Source organism: Nicotiana sylvestris, chromosome 12 (genome assembly GCF_000393655.2).
Source record: "Nicotiana sylvestris chromosome 12, ASM39365v2, whole genome shotgun sequence".
Taxonomy (NCBI): Eukaryota; Viridiplantae; Streptophyta; class Magnoliopsida; order Solanales; family Solanaceae; genus Nicotiana; species Nicotiana sylvestris.
The window spans coordinates 9,800,820-9,817,210 of NC_091068.1; the positions used below are offsets into that span (position 1 = coordinate 9,800,820).

The 16,391-nt window shown below is 36.5% G+C and overlaps 1 long non-coding RNA gene across 1 annotated transcript; it reads right to left on the minus strand.

Annotated features, from left to right (window-relative positions):
• Positions 1–462: 462 nt before the first annotated feature.
• On the minus strand, positions 463–4,169 carry LOC104230238 (uncharacterized). Its single transcript, XR_711836.2, has 3 exons — positions 3,222–4,169; positions 1,616–1,785; positions 463–1,039 (listed from the first exon to the last, which is right to left on the minus strand). It is a non-coding gene; the product is annotated as an uncharacterized lncRNA (long non-coding RNA).
• Positions 4,170–16,391: the final 12,222 nt, after the last annotated feature.

Genomic DNA, 16,391 nt, shown 5'->3' on the forward strand with positions numbered 1-16,391 from the left:
GCAGCATTCTCAGAGACTGTGCTCAGATCCCGGGGACACTGAGGAGGGCCTGAACAAAAAGCAGGTTGCTGAAATTCTTTGATTTGGACTTGATGGACTGATTACATCTGTAACATGAGATATGTGCAACAGAATTTACTCTATAACAGGTGCAACATCCAGGCCTAAAGATCTTCTTGATTCTGATAGAGGTTCTGCTGTAAATGGTAATTGCACCAGAATTCATATTAAGGGGTCCTACTACGAAGCTCTTATAATATATTGGATGACCAGTATACACTAATGCTATTGAGTAACTCTAATGCCATGAGTAATCCATGCTAACGCCTTCCTGAAGGAAGCAACCTCCTCGCCATCTCCCTCCAATTTTTTATTTAGAAAAGAAATAAAGTGGGACAGAACAACTATTCTCCTAGTTGTGTGAAAGGGTGGTGGGAGAGTTTCTAGAATCTTGAAGTACTATTTTGGCAAAATGATTTTCAGCCTTAAATTTTCATAGAATAAGAATATGATCGGGATATAGCAATATGAATAGAAATCACAAAACAATTAGAGCAAGCTTTCTTACAAGATGATCAGAGAATAAACACATTGTTACTTAGACATGAAGAGCTACTAACAAGTCCTTGGATACTAACAAGTACAATCCTAGCCTTGTCTATCAGCAACAAACCAGTTTCAAACATAAATGTAACAGGTGTTAAGTATATTGCAATCAATACAGATAATAGGGATCAAGAATTATCCATAAGAAAAGACAACTCAGCATGCGGAGAGGCTCTTGGAAAGCTTTGGAACTCCTGTTCCATTTTAACATAATCTTGAGAAATATCACTCCCTTCGAATTTGGCTGCAATAACAAACTTTTCTAGCATTGTTGCATTCTTGAGCAAATATTTTACCAATGGTAGTACAGACTTATTTCCACTTAGTGGTCCATCATATTGATGGTCTTCAAATGTAGCAAAGAGAAGTTATAATTATGTGTCTCGAACCTCTTAATGTGTTCATCCTCATTTGTGTACCTTGACAGCAGGTCCTACAAGAAAGAATCCGCTATATTACCTAGCTATTTTCCTTATTATATGGAAGTAAAAAGTTGAGGAGTTGATTGTGGATAAAAATAGGTGACAAATTTTTAGATTCACGGAACATGTAAAGCTGTTAGCAAATGTTACTGACAGGAAAAAAAATGTTAAACAAGATTCATTGTAGCTGATCACTTTTTTAAATTAAAAAAAAGAGCCGATCCTTCTATCTCCTCACATGAAGGTGAGTACTATCTCTTGTTAAACATCTATGTCCTACAACTACCAAAAAAGTTAAATGTAGAACTGGCGTACTCATTCAATGATTCAATCAATTTTGAGAGTGACAACATCAATTTCTGTCAAAGCAACTCAAGTTGAACTATTTTCTTGAAGAAAGCAAACTGAGAGAACAATAAGGTTCCTCTAAAAGTTTTACATGAAAGGGAACAATAAGTTCTATGATTTTTTTTTCCTAAAGTACTAGATCAAAAATATGCTGATATATATCGTCTTCTTCTTACACCAATAGTTGTTTGAAATTAATAACATGAAGTAACAAAAATAAATGTCTACAGGAAACTTACTCTTCGTTTTTTATTACACCAGTCAATGACCAATGTCTGAAGATCCGGCGAACACTGTAGAAAACTGCAAATTCCAAGGAAGTCCAATTGTTCTAAGGCTGTGTCAAGTTTAAATATTTCCGGCTTGATGGTGGAGATTGCCAGCCTTTCAACTCCAGTATGGAAAGGCACTTATAAACCAAATATGTCAAAACAAGGAAATGCAACACTGTTAATAAATGACATACTGATTCCGGAATGTTTCATAAGAATAACTTGGACAATACGACTAGTTTTAGCCACATCAAAGTGTTCAAGGTTGGTTTGGAAATCTAAAGATGAACCTTTTAAACACTTTGAAGGACCCATTCACATGAGTTAAAGAGCACGATGAAAGTAAATCAATCCAGTTTTATGGGTTATTCTGTCAATTAGGGTTTTCAAAGAATCGAAAAATTGCACCAAACCAAAAATTGAACCAAAACGACTTAATAAACCGGTTTATCTTTTGGCATTAAATTATAAGAGCCCGACAATATTTGGTTTGGTTTAGTTTTAAACAAATAAAAACCAAAAAAGCGAATATATATACATAGTTTATACTAACTCTATAAGTACACTTGTGCTTGATCACCAAATGGTTCAAGTGCTCACAATCTTGGGGAATTTCTTTGTTTGCACTAATACTGCTTTTCAAGCTTTGAAATTTTCTATCGCTGAACATTTAAAGAGGTTTAACACTTGTACTCTTATAATTCGGGGTGTAAAGAGGAAGAAAGTAGTAAGGAAATACAAGATAAAAGAAGTAACAGCAACATAAAAGTATTGATTTTCATCTCTAGTTTCTTGATTAGATTACAAAGAAAACCCAACATCCGTTGGTATGCAAAACTAACAAGACAATTGGGACAGCGTTCTCGGACTTTAAGTAGTGAACCCAAGGAGAACCCTGTAACTAAGTTTCTTGTTCTTTTATACTTTTGCAGAACTATGGGTATTGCGTCTTAATTGTTGCTAGTAAAGTAGTTTGATTCTTCTATTTATAATAACATGGTGTTTTATGTTTTTATTTGTTTCAACTTGTTTATAGTCCTTTTCCTCTCTTCCATTCCCTTCTTTATCTGTTTTTTATTTCACTAGAATCACTAATCCTATTCTTCTTTTTCCTTCAACTCGGGCACCGAAAATTTTAATGTTTTGGCGCCCAAAACTCTTTCTAACTTTAATGTTCAAAAACATTATATATAAACCAGAAGGAACCGACAAAACCAAAACTGATATATTTGTGCTATGTTCGGTTTGATTTGGTTTAAACATTTAGAATTAATTGGTATGATTTCCTTTTAAGCAAAATTGCACCAAACCGAACCATGAACATCCCTATTATCCATTACAAACTCATTATTTTCACAGTTCATCTTCCCAATTATTGCTCAGAGGTCTAGTTTCAGTCACCTGCCACTGTCCAACCAAATTGGCCATGATAATGTAATTCTTCAATTACCAATATAGTTATCAGATTATACTAAGGAGTGGCATTAATGTTACTAAGCAGATGAATTCAATAAAAAGTCGCAAAACGAAAAAAGAAAATCTGAATTTCAGATAGTGAAGAGTATGAATGAACCTCAATGCCCCAGGGACCCAATTCAAGATCCTCGACATGCGCAACACTATGAAGAAGTTCCTTCAAATAGCTACATTCCTCCTCCGAGTTGCGATCTTCATCTACTATATGGTCAAAATTTGAATATAGTACAGCACTGACGAGTGAAGCCACATCTCTCAAGCATATCTCATCGCATGACCCGAAAAGTTCAAAATATGTCAGGATTCTCATTTTGGTAATCTTTTATGCTCAAATATGCCAGCTTCACAGAGCTGATTTCCAAACGACTAATGCCCAACACATCCAGTTCCAAGCTCTCCAAGTTAGGGCAACCCGATAATATCTTCTCCAATATATTATCCGTCAAATTCGGGGTGGCAATTGAAAGGAAAACGAGACTACTCCAGTTAACAGTACCAAAATGGTTCAGTTCACAGTTAATCAAAATCAAACTCCTCAACGACGTATTCTTATATACGAACTAAGGAAGCTCATATTTAGGGTTAGTACTGCAGCGAAAGCCAAGTGTAAAATCTTCAACATTAGCTACTTTAATTGCAAAATGTACCCATAAATCAACATCTTTAACATAACTCTTGTCGTACCTAAAGAGAAAGCCCCTGAATGTTAGGATTTTATGGCACGACCTCCAATAATAAAGCTCTCTATTGGTCGAAGCTAAGAAATCATGAATAGGAATCTCTTTTTCCCTGGAGATATGGGGGTGGTCGAAATAGAGTTGTGCTGGAACGGACATCCAAAGAAACTGCCATCGTGTAGATAATATGCTCGTTCTCACAACTGCTTTACTGTCCAGCAACGTAGACAGTATCCGGAGTAGAATCGGGTCGGGCAAGTCACTGAGTCGGTCTCCTGTCGCCATGATTCTCCTCTGCATTTCCTTGGACCTTTGCCAGTTGGTAAAGTTGAGGATAACCTAGGTCAGTTCGTCTAACCGTTGGGACTAAGAAGCCGTTTGGATTGGTTGATTTGAAATATTTGATAAGAATTAGGGGCCAGAAAAAAAACACTTTAGAAACTTATTTAATGAATAAATAGTTACGTATTTGAATACAATTATTAAAATTGATAGGTGCTATGGTATTTGATAAAAAAGTGTTAATAAGTTTTTTTCTGTTAAAATGACTTAGATAATCTTAGAACTATTTACACTTATAAGGGCGTAATTTCTTTAAAATTTTAGATTTCAAATCGATTCAAATACAAAATATTCTATTTTTAATTTTATTTTAAATATAATTGTACTTAGATAAAATAATTTTTATGATAAATATAATTTATTTTATGACAAGCATATAATCATAAGTTATATATAATTAATAAATTAACAAAAGTTTCTCAATAAAAAATAAACCTAAATAGGACAAAATATTTGAAGAGAAACAAACACTATCTTCGTCATCTAGAAAGCAATACACTAAAAATTTGATATGTCCTCATTTATTACATACAATTCAAAGATTAATACATAATCACATAGATACAAATATGCAAAAAGAATAGAGAATTTGCTTATCTTAAATAGTTAATGAGAATTGCAGACTTGAAGAAGAGGGGGAGGGAGGGTTGAAATAATACTTGAGGCAATGAGTATCAATGTAAGAGTTTTGTTCTTAAAAAAGAATATTTTAAGGATAAAATTGTAAAAATCTTGGTCAAACTTAAAGTGCTTATAAGCTAAAAATTCAAAAGCCAGAGTGACCAGCTTATGGCTTATTTTTTTACTTATAAGCACTTGGCTAATAAGCACTTTTAACTTTACCAAACGCGTAGATAAGCCGAAAAGTGCTTATAAACTAATTTGACCAGCTTATAAGCTTAGCCAAACACCCTCTAACTCGAGCGGGCTGACAGCTTATGCAGTCAAATGATTAGACGTTATTTGAAAATTCCTCATAGTTTTAAAATTAATTGTAATTTAGCCACACTTGAAAAGCTAGTCACTAGTAGGGCCGTTCAAAATCGAATCGTAACTGTTAATCAAATCGAATCGATGGTTTATTGGTATCAAGTTATCGGAGTAATGTTTGGCGAATGGATTAAGATTTTATAATTAACGGCTTAACGGTTTGGGGGCGGGTTACTCAATTTTCATATCGGATAAACTGTTAACCCGTTAAGAATTTTTATATTTACTTTATATGAGATTAACAGAAATTACAGGAGTATTATCAGAAAATAAATCTGAAAATGCCTTCAAGTTTTCAGTCAAGTTTTGTAGGTGTAGAGATTTCAATTTTATATAAGTTTTTAGTGAGTTTGACTAGTTTTCAGTCTTTCCCTTTTTTTGATATGAAATAGAATAGCTATGTAACCAAAAGAAATTCTTATAATAAGTACAGTACAACCTATAAAGAATTAACAGATTCTATCATGTGGTAACAAATGTTAACAAGCCTAGTAAACTAAAAAGGGGATAGAACTTATAGTCGAGTCACTTAATCAGGTTTGGCCATTTGGCATTCACAAGACTAGGATTGTTCAAAAAAAATTCTATTTGATTTAGCCGATAAACCACCCAATAATCGTTAATTCGATATCAATCCGTGTCGTTGTCTTATTAGATGGCTAGCAGATTAAAATCGCCTCACGACGGCGGACCACTCCCAAACCCAACCAAATAACTACCCATAATCCTCAGCTCACCCTCATCATCAATCCACCATCTATTTTCCCCAAAACCCCACCGAATTCCTCTAAATTCGGATCTAAGAAACTGAAACCCTAGTTTTTCTCATTTATTCTTTTCTTCTCCTTTGATTGGCCGTTTCAGTCACTCTATTCATCTAACCTTCACGAGTTTTTCATTTCAAGAATATCCGGCCAGAAATTTCAAGCCGGATCTATTGAAAAAAAAGACCCACTGATGGTTAGGCGTTGAGGGTTTTAGGCATCACAACTCTTCTCATTCTTGTCGACTCAGAGTTGGCAAGATTATGTTACTGTTTAGTAGCTTAATAACTCTGTGATTCTAATTGAACTGTTTGATCTCAGCATGTTAACTCGAAAAAAGGATCTAATAGTAACTAATTGTGTGTTTGTTAGTTTAAAATTAGCAATCATCAGTTTTTAATTTTCTCTTATTTTTTATTTTTTTAGATAGTTGATAGATTAATTTCACAAGCTTGGTTTTGTTCAAATCACTATGTCCATGCCTGTTTCACTTATCAGTTGAAGTGATTAGTTTATTTCTGAGTTTATTGATTTTAATTCATATTATCAACTAATTTAAGTCTGAAAATCAAAGTAAGAAAAAAAGGGATTTATGAAAGGATTTAAAGAGGGTTTAAATGGGGATTTGGGTAATAATAGAAATGTTAGGGGATTAATTGAAAATCAAAATCAGGGAGTCTAAGTCTAGAAGTTCCTAGAAGGTTCAGAAGATTCTCGAAGGGACTAAAGTGTAATAAAACAACTGAAATTAGGTCAGATTGAGTTGAAAAGGTTAATAACAAGAACTTAAAGGGGTTAATTTGGAAGTAAGAATGGATAAGCTTTAGGTAAAAATATTAGAAGTTTCTAGTATTGGACAACTGTCCCTTTTTTTTGGTGTTGAAAGATGCTGAAAATTGATAAAAAGGACAGCTGTGCCAGGTCTGTTGAAAAAGATATTGTACTATCCTTTTTTACAGCTGACATTTCTGATTTTTAGGATAGAATATTCCCCATTATTCTTATCCTTATGCATTTTGCTTATACTCTATAAAAAGGAACCTCACTCCCACTCTCACACACATGTTAATCCTCTACAGATTCACTCATAAAAAGAGAAAAATTCACTCTTGATTTCCTGCTCTTATACTGACTTCTTCCTAAAAAAGATAGCCAGGGATTCCATTTTAATACAAAAATGAAGATTTAAGGTTCATCTTGATTTCCTGTTTGTTTATTACTGGGATTTTCTGGATTTCTGGGTTTGAGGTCTTAAGGCTATTGTCTATTTCTCTCTGGTGCTGTATTCTTGCTGCTGTTTCTTCCAGTTTGTTCAGAGACTCATCTTCTTCTTCTCTTTCTTTGTTGCTAGTAAGGTATGTGCTGATAGTTTTTCGAATAATGTAGTTGGTTTTTGAATGTCAAATTGCTTTGAGATTTTAGCTGTTTGTTCACTTCATGTATATTGAATGCTCTTTTCTTTCATGTTTGATTGCGAGTATAAGTTTGATTTAAAGCAACAGATGTGTTGAATGTCTCAAACCTTAATGAAATAAGAAACAAGCGTTAATCAGTTCTTCTTTTAGCTTTTGATTGTAAAGGTATACATGAAGTTCTGAGATTCCGTAAATGTTTGAGGTTTCAGAAGCTTGATAGCATTTTTAGTGTAAAGTCCTCCCCTTTTGAAATTATTTTGTTTGGTAGTGCTGGCATTTGGTAATGCATGAGTTTGTGAGTGTTTGGAACAAGGCTCAGGGTGAATCTAGCCACTGGTTGGTTAGCTTTTTGCAAATGATAGGCAGCTTCAAGAACATTGCAAAGTTATTTCTAGTTGATCGCAGGCAGATTCAAAATCAATTTGATTCTGGCCTATGCAAACTATATTTCTTAATTTAGTTCAAGGACTGTAATTATTTGTAAAAAATGTAATTAGGCCATTTATTACTGGTGAAGTATAAAAAATGTATTCATACCTAATTTAATTCATAGTTGTTTCAGTTCTTTTCTTTATAGCAGCCCAAATATTTTTTTGTTCAGAGTTTGGAAATTGGGCCCATTTCGTTTAAATATGTTTGGGCTAGTACATAGTAATTCGAGATGCTCTAGTTTAGTATATGTCGTTTGTTCATGAGATGTGACTTAAGTAGTTGGTATAATGATCTTGAAAACTATAATCGTTGATGCCTTGATTCAATGTTATCTATTTCTATAACCTCGTTAATTATGTGTTAATATCCAAAAATAACTCGTAACTACTTTCATTGATCTATGTTGCATTACAAAAGAGACTTAGTGTATCATTTCATTTTACTTAACAAATTTCATAACAGATTTAGATTTCATACGTTCTGGACATCCCATGCTTACAAAAAATTTAGGAAAATAATCATGAACATCGTAGTTTGCTTTAGACACATTCAATAAATTATCGTGGCCATGGGTACAGTTCCCATGGCATGGGCACGATACGTAAATCCCATTCGGGTGTGCATTTCATATAATCCGATCATAACTTCAAACAATAATGAAATACATATGTTGTAGATCGTGGGTACAGTTTTCGTGACACGATTTATAACGTGTACAAAAACAAACAAGTGTACAACAATCGTAACTTATTCCAGAAATAATTTCATAAATATTTAAAAGTGGTATAAAATTAAAAATGCACAATAGGTTCTAAACATGTGATAAATTAGATAATTAGGCCAATTATTAATAGTTGAGCGACCGTGCTAAAACCACAAAACTCGGAAGCACCTAACACCTTTTCCCAGATTAACAGAATTCCTTACCCGGTCTTCTGTGTTTGCGGAACAAAAATAGAGTCAATTTTCTCGATTTGGGATTTAAAATAAACCGGTGACTTGGGACAACGATAATTATTTCAAGTGGTGACTCTGAAAAATAAAATAAATAATCCGATTTCGAATAATGTCACTTTAATTAAAAAAACTCCCTACCTCCCTTGGGAAAAAGAGAGGTGTGACAACTCTGGCGATTCTGTTGGGGATTAGAACTCATAGCTTCTGGTTCAGGATTCAAGAATTCGAGCTTAGAATAATTGTTATACTTGGCTTTTATTTATTATCTGATTTTCATTACATGTTGAGCCTGATGTGCTAAATGCCCTTTTTTACCACTTTGATATTGTTTGAACTGTATATAAACTGTTGTAAAACCCTTCTTCTCTATGAGTCTTCTAAATCTTCTGGGATGTGCACGCTGGCATGACTTCTTTTCTGTTAGAGTCATACCATAATTTAGAACGAGGCATAGATTAGTTACAAAGCCGGATAGCCTTTTGGTTACCAGTACGTTGCCCCCCCCCCAGATCGATTTGTCCACTCGAGTAAGCTAGGTCTAGAACAATACACCCAGGTTTTAAACCTAAAATAACATAGCCTCATATCGGATCCCTCGTAGGAACGTTTGTTTGCATCACGTGCATTTGACTTTGGGGACTTAATATAGGGGTTGGGTCCATCTAGGACAGGTGTACCCAAAAATCAAAAGACCATCCTGATGCATTTTTACGTGCTACTCGTACATTTATTTGCTTCGGTTTGTATGTTGACCGGTTTCAAGAATAGGGAAGAAAAGTCTGGAAAAACCAATTTGAGGTAAGAGAGAGAAAATTACCCGTTTTTTGAAAAAAAAACCTGGTGTTCAAAATATCCTGAAACTCTTCCAAAATTTTGAAAAAAAAAGAAAAGGTCATTTCAAACTAAGTCATGTTTTCCTGTTACAACAAACTGACCGAACTATGCGGGTTTGATTCTCACCGGATGTGAGATACGTAGGCAACCCTCATCAGTTCCAGCCCCGCTCCTTTTTGCAAATGACCAAAATATGAAATGTCATTATTTTTTCTCATAAATAAAGTTAGGTGATGCCGTTTTTGTCTAAATAGCCAGAAATGTCCCGCTGGGACGCTGGAAGGCCCTTTTTGTAAGAATAGCCACCAACAGTCCCTTTGTCAATTTTTGGCCACCTAGCAAACACAACCCTAAAAGCTTCCCTTCTTAAGTGCTGAAGGGCCGTATTTGCAAAAGTAGTCATGATTTGCTTTAATTTGAATTTTTGCAAAAATAACATTTTGATAAGTTTTTAAACAAAAGCTCACATATTTTAACCCAGTCACCCTAATCTAAATGTGCAGCATGAGCATGGTTCAGAATTTACCGATGAAGGATATGACTCAGATTCCATTGGCACTCCACATGTGGTGGGAGGATTAGGGAAAACAGGGACGAGACAAGGTCAACCAATACTTGAGGGCACTCACTGAATTATTGAAGATTAAATCTAGAAGTGATGTAATAGATGCATTAATAACATTCTGCGACCCTGCTCACAATGTTCTGCATTTCTCAGATTTTAAGCTCACACCTACCTTGGAGAAAATGGCGGGTTATGCTGGGAGTACAGAGGGCTTAAGACACAAATACTTGATAGCTCCAAAGGTCGTTACTCCCCACAAGTTTCTAGACTTACTAAAAATAAGCAGGTAGATCCAGAATGAAGATTTGGTAGGTGGATTTTCCACTTTACACTTTCTATACCAGCAGTATGGGAATTTCAGAGCATTGGAGGACCTAGAAAGTGGACTCTGCAGTAACGGAAACCGATCAAAGTGGGAAATACATAGATGCTTCGCCTTCATGGTGGCATTTTGAGGCCTCTTAGTGTTTCCAAGGAAGGACTGGAACATTGATTTGCGTGTAGCTAGTGTTGTCCATATTTTGACTACCAATGCCAAGAGTACCCTCGCACCCATGATCGTATCAGATATATTCTGAGCTCTCACAACCTGTAAGGCCGGAGTAGAGTTTTTTGAGGGGTGCAATCTGTTATTGCAAATGTGGATGATCGAACATCTTTCTCACCGTCCTCGATACATGAACTACGGGTCTACAGAAAAAAGCTGGATCGAGGAGTTTGGTACATGAGTAACCGGATTTGAAATACCAGAAGGGGTCAAATATTGGATATCCCACCTTCGTTCTATAACTACGGATCAGATAGAGTGTACACTAGGTTGGCTTTCCGTTGATGAGATTGTATACATGCCCGCCACCGGTCCCTACTTCCTATTAATGGGTCTCTGAAACATCCAACTCTATGCCCCATACCGGATTTTGAGACAACTTGGAAGATTCCAGATAGTTCCCAAATACGAAGATCTTAGTATTCATGTAGTTGAAATCTGTTCCGAAGCTCAATTTCTTAAAGAAGCGGTTCGATGAATTTGGAGCGAATGCCAGTATTTGGGGGCAAACACCCGAGTACGTGATTTATCCAGGGGCGAGATTTCGCCTGGTTATCTTGATTGGTATGGGAAGAGAGTCGCGGTAAATGATGAATCTAAAAGGCCAACCAAAAGGCCCTACATCCAAGAGTTTGTTGACACATCGCAAGAAAAATAGGCTTGGTTAACCAAAAAGAATGACTATAGGGCTGCCATAAGCAAACTAGAAGGGCAAATCAGAAACATTAAGGTTGATAGTGGTTTGCAGGCCGCTGTGGATGAAGAAGAATAAAAAAGGTTGGCCCAACAAAGTGAAGCCCTCCTAGCTCAGATTTAGAGGATGAAAATAGCTGCTGAAAACCCGGGAAGAAGCAAAACAGATGAAAAACTCATAAACAATCTTAGACGAAAAGTGTGTGATTATGGGGCTAACTTGGAAAAGGCCAAAGATGAATTGGCAAAAGCTCAAGCAAAGAATGCATAAGAACAGACGAGGTTTGCTCAGTAGCTAAGGGAAAGGTATGATAGATGAGTCACAATTTTAAAGAGGAAGCTGACTACTCTCGAAAATAAAATGGCCCAGCAAACAAAGAATTTCAAAGCGGAAAGAGAGCATTGCTATACGTTGATGTCCCGACTGGAAGAAGATATGCATCAACTGCAAGAGCAAAAGCATATGGCCACATAGGTTTTGGAGGCTCAGTCTCAGCAAATTGGATGCCTACTCCATGAGAAGTGTGTCACTAGAGCAAAGATTAAAAAAATTGCTAATTATGTTGTAATGAAGTGCCATAAATGCGAGGATATGACCTGGTCCATGTTCTTCGCTAATGTGATGACTTTTGTCCGTCAAGTGATGGACGACCTAGACCGTCTCCAAGAATATATTGCACGCAGGCGCGTGTCGAGACCGACTGATGTCCCGCGGGCCCCTGGAGTAGTAATACAGGCTCTTATGTATTCCTGATTTTCTTTATGAGTTTGTATTTCACTTCTTCGAGTCTGTTAGTCTTCTCCAAGTTTGTTTTTGTTTTTTAGTTCTTAATTCTGTATGTCCGAGTCTTTGTAATAGAAAAAACCAAAAAGTTTTTATTTAATGAAATATTGAAAACCCAAAAATTTTCTTTCTTTTATTTCACATTTAGCCCCTGAACTACTAATAATCTGATTCATACGGTGTCTCGATACGTAGACAATCCCCATCGGATCCGATCATAGCAATAGACAACCTGAGTAGTAAACCAAAAAAAAGAGAAAGAAAAAGAAAATCGAATAAAAAGAAAGAAAGAGTGAAGAAAACAAAAGAGCACAAAGAAAGAAAGGATTCAGGATTTGAATGTTGATAGCACAGCCGGGATGAAACACACAGCCGTTGCGAGAATATCTATCGAATCCGCTAGTGTTGGTCCCACCCAAGCCTGAGAGACCTTTGTTCCTGTACCTTAAAGTCCTGGAAAATTCTTTCAGCTATGTCCTGGGGCAATATGATGTGACCAGGAAGAGAGAGCAAGCCATATACTATTTGAGCAAGAAGTTCACTAGTTATGAAGTCAAGTACACTTTGTTGGAAAGAACTTGTTGTGCCCTAACTTGGGTTGCTCAGAAGCTTATGCATTACTTGTTGGCCTATACCACATATCTCATAACCATATTGGACCCCCTAAAGTACGTATTCCAAAAACCGATGCCCACAGGAAGGCTAGCAAAATGGCAAATCATGCTCACTGAGTTTGTCATTGTCTATGTCACCCGCACGACGATGAAAGCTCAAGCCTTGGCGGATCACCTAGCTAAGAATCCTGTTGATGATGAATATCAACCCTTGAGTACTTACTTTTTGGATGAGGAAGTAGATTCAGTTGAGGTAATTCCAAAAGACACCAATGCTTGGAAAATGTTCTTTGACGGAGCTATAAATGCAAAAGGTGTTGGGATTGGTGTAATTTTGATTTCGCCCACTGGTCAGCACTATCCGGCCACAGCCCGGCTTCGGTTCTTTTGTGCAAACAACACTACCAAATATGAAGCTTGCATTATGGGCATGAACATGGCAATTGATCTGGATGTGAAGAATTGTTGATCATGGGAGATTTCGACTTAATTATTCGACAAGCTCAAGGTGAATGGAAAACTCGAAATATCAAGCTTATCTCATACATGAAACATGTAGAAGATCTTAGCAAACGGTTCAAGTTCGTCGAATTCAGGTATATTCCCCGGTTCCACAATGAGTTAGTTGATGCACTAGCTATGTTGCCTCAATGCTGCCATATTTGGGCAGTGTCCACATTGACCTACTGGAAATCCAAATTCGAGAAAGATATGGTTATTGCAATGCAGTTGAAATAGAACCAGATATTCAGCCATGGTATCATGATATCAAAAGATTCTTGAAAATAAAGGAATATCCCGAGTAAGCCAGTGGAGACCAAAAGAGAACCACTAGAAGGCTCGCCAACAGTTTCTTCTTTAGCGAAGAGGTCTTGTAAAAAAGAACTCCAAATTTGAATCTTTTAAGGTGCGTAGATGCCCAAGAGGCTGGAAAAATCATGAACGAAGTGTATTCGGGAGTATGTGGCCCCATATGAATGGATACGTCCTTGCCAAGAAAATCCTTCGGGCAGGTTATTACTAGATGACCATGGAAAAGGATTGCTTCAGTTTTGTCCGAAAGTGCCATCAGTGTCAGGTACGCGGTGACCTGATTTATGCACCGCCTTCAGATTTGCATCTTATTTCAGTGCCTTGGCCATTCGTTGCTTGGGGTATGGATGTCATTGGGCCGATCGAGCTGAAAGCTTCAAATGGGCACAGATTAATTTTAGTTGCCATTGATTATTTCACAAAGTGGGTTAAAGCAGTCACTTTCAAAGCCGTCACCAAGAAAGCGGTGGTGGACTTCATGCATTCCAACATAATTTGTCGTTTTGGTATTCCTAAGACTATCATTACTGAAACTGCTGCAAACCTAAACAGCCATTTGATGAGGTAGGTATGCGAACAATTTAAGATCACACATCGGAATTCTACTCTTTATCGGCCCAAAGCTAATGGTGCTGCTGAAGCGGCAAACAAGAATATCAAGAAGATCCTCAGAAAAATGATTCAAAGTTCTAGACAATGGCATGAAAAGTTACTTTTTGCATTATTGGGATACCGCACAACCGTTCACACATCTGTTGAGGCAGCACCCTATTTATTGGTTTATGGCATTGAAGCCGTAATACCTGCAGAAGTTGAGATTCCCTCTCTTCAAATCATTGTTGAAGCTGAGATTGAGGACAATGAATGGGTCAAGATGCGTTTAGAACAATTAACCTTGATTGATGAAAAGTGGATGGCCACAGTCTACCACGGGCAGTTGTATCAATAAAGAATGGCCGGTGCCTATAACAAGAAAGTGCGGCCTAGAAACTTTGAAGTGGGGCAACTCATTCTAAGACGTATTCACCCGCATCATGAGGAAGAAAAAGGAAAGTTTGCTCCAAATTGGAAAGGTCCGTACATTATAAGAAAACTATTGTCGAAAAGGGCATTGTACTTGGGAGACATTGAAGGAAATGACCCTAAAACAACTGTCAATGCAGATGCGGTCAAAAGGTATTATGTTTAACCCCTTTTGTAGTATTAATATTTCTCTTATTGGGGTGACGAAGGATTTCATTCTTGCTACCCAAACACTATCAACCATTTGCAAACCCTTTGAGCCGGTTACTTTTCTTTGATTACTCTCTTTGAAACCTAAAAGTGCTATTGAACAAAAAACAAAAGAAATCAAAAAAAAAAAAAGTTCCTTGAACTACGTTAGACTTGATTCCGAAAGGATACGTAGGCAGCCTCTTTTAGTCACACCAAAATAAAATCCACAATTCCTTATGTTGAAACTGGACAGAAGTTACAATGATACGACGATGGTTTTGCCTGAAAGGTTCCAAAGTTGTAATTCAATTCAAATTCTTTTTACCCTAAATCCTATTCAAGTCCTTCCGATCAATCGGTAAAGATGTTCCAAATTGGAGGATATGATTACGTAAATGAGAGAAATAAAATGAGAGTCTTATTGTTGAAAACCCTTACGGGCACAATAGGGCGATGGTAAGCGGAGAAATTGGAAACGAGAGAGTCTTATTAGTGAAAACTTGCAAAGAGCACTATAAGGCAAAAGTGAGAAGAGAAATAAGAGAGGTTAGTTGGTAAAAACCTGCAAAGGTCGCCACTGATCGAAAAGGGAATCCTCACAGTCATCGGTATCGTCAGAGTCCTGGCAAGGTTTCTCAATTTTGAGGTATGAGTTATGATGAGTTTACGAGAGTTGGACGGTGTAAACAGATCATGTATCCAGTCTAAGAGGCATTTCATGTTCATTGAAGTCCTCATGTACTCCAGATAAGTCCTTTTTTCTTTTCCCCGAAAGGGACACCTCTCATTTAAATTCATTACACTTTCCATTTGTTTATTTTTCTTTGAGTCCCTTTTAGTTTAATTCTGTTTCGACATTATAACAAAGAAAGGACGACAAGATTGATTTATAGGGTTTTATCTGATACAAGCCAATATTCAAGAAAGCACCTAGCCTCGGCAGATGCATCGAGTCGACTTTGACTGGACATGATGACCGATGCTTTGAAATCAAAAACTCCTGAAAAGAAAGAAAACCAAAGTGAAAGGCCTACAAAGGTGTTTGAAAAATATGATTTTATATAGTTATTAAAATTACTACTTTCAAATATGTTTTAAATTATACAAATAATATGAGAAAGTTTATGATTTTTTCTTTATTATAAAGATAGAAATTATTTTCTCACAAGAAAAGAAGGTTATCTTTTTACCAATTTAAGAATTAAGCGTACGGGAATTTTTACTCGTTATATGAGATTAGAAAAAATTAGAAGTTGAGAAAATACGTGCATTATTTTTACATGGACATTTTAATGAAATAACAGTGTATGTATTTATTTTATATGGTACCACATGACCATGATAGTAAGTTATATAAAGTGTGTTAAAAATGAGTTACAGAGTGGTCCGCTCGGGCCAGCACGTCACCGGGTGCCAGCCACGCCTCCCCAGGTTTGGGGTGTGATAAAGTGGTATCAGAGCGGGTCGTGTCCTAGGGAGTCTACAAAGCCATGCCTAGTAGAGTCTCACTTATGGGTGTGTTGCGCTCTACATTTATAATTGAGAGGCTATAGGGCATTTAGGAGATGTTACCGTTCTTTTTTTTTTTCAAATCGTGCCATAGAGCTGGGTCGTACGAGTCAGTA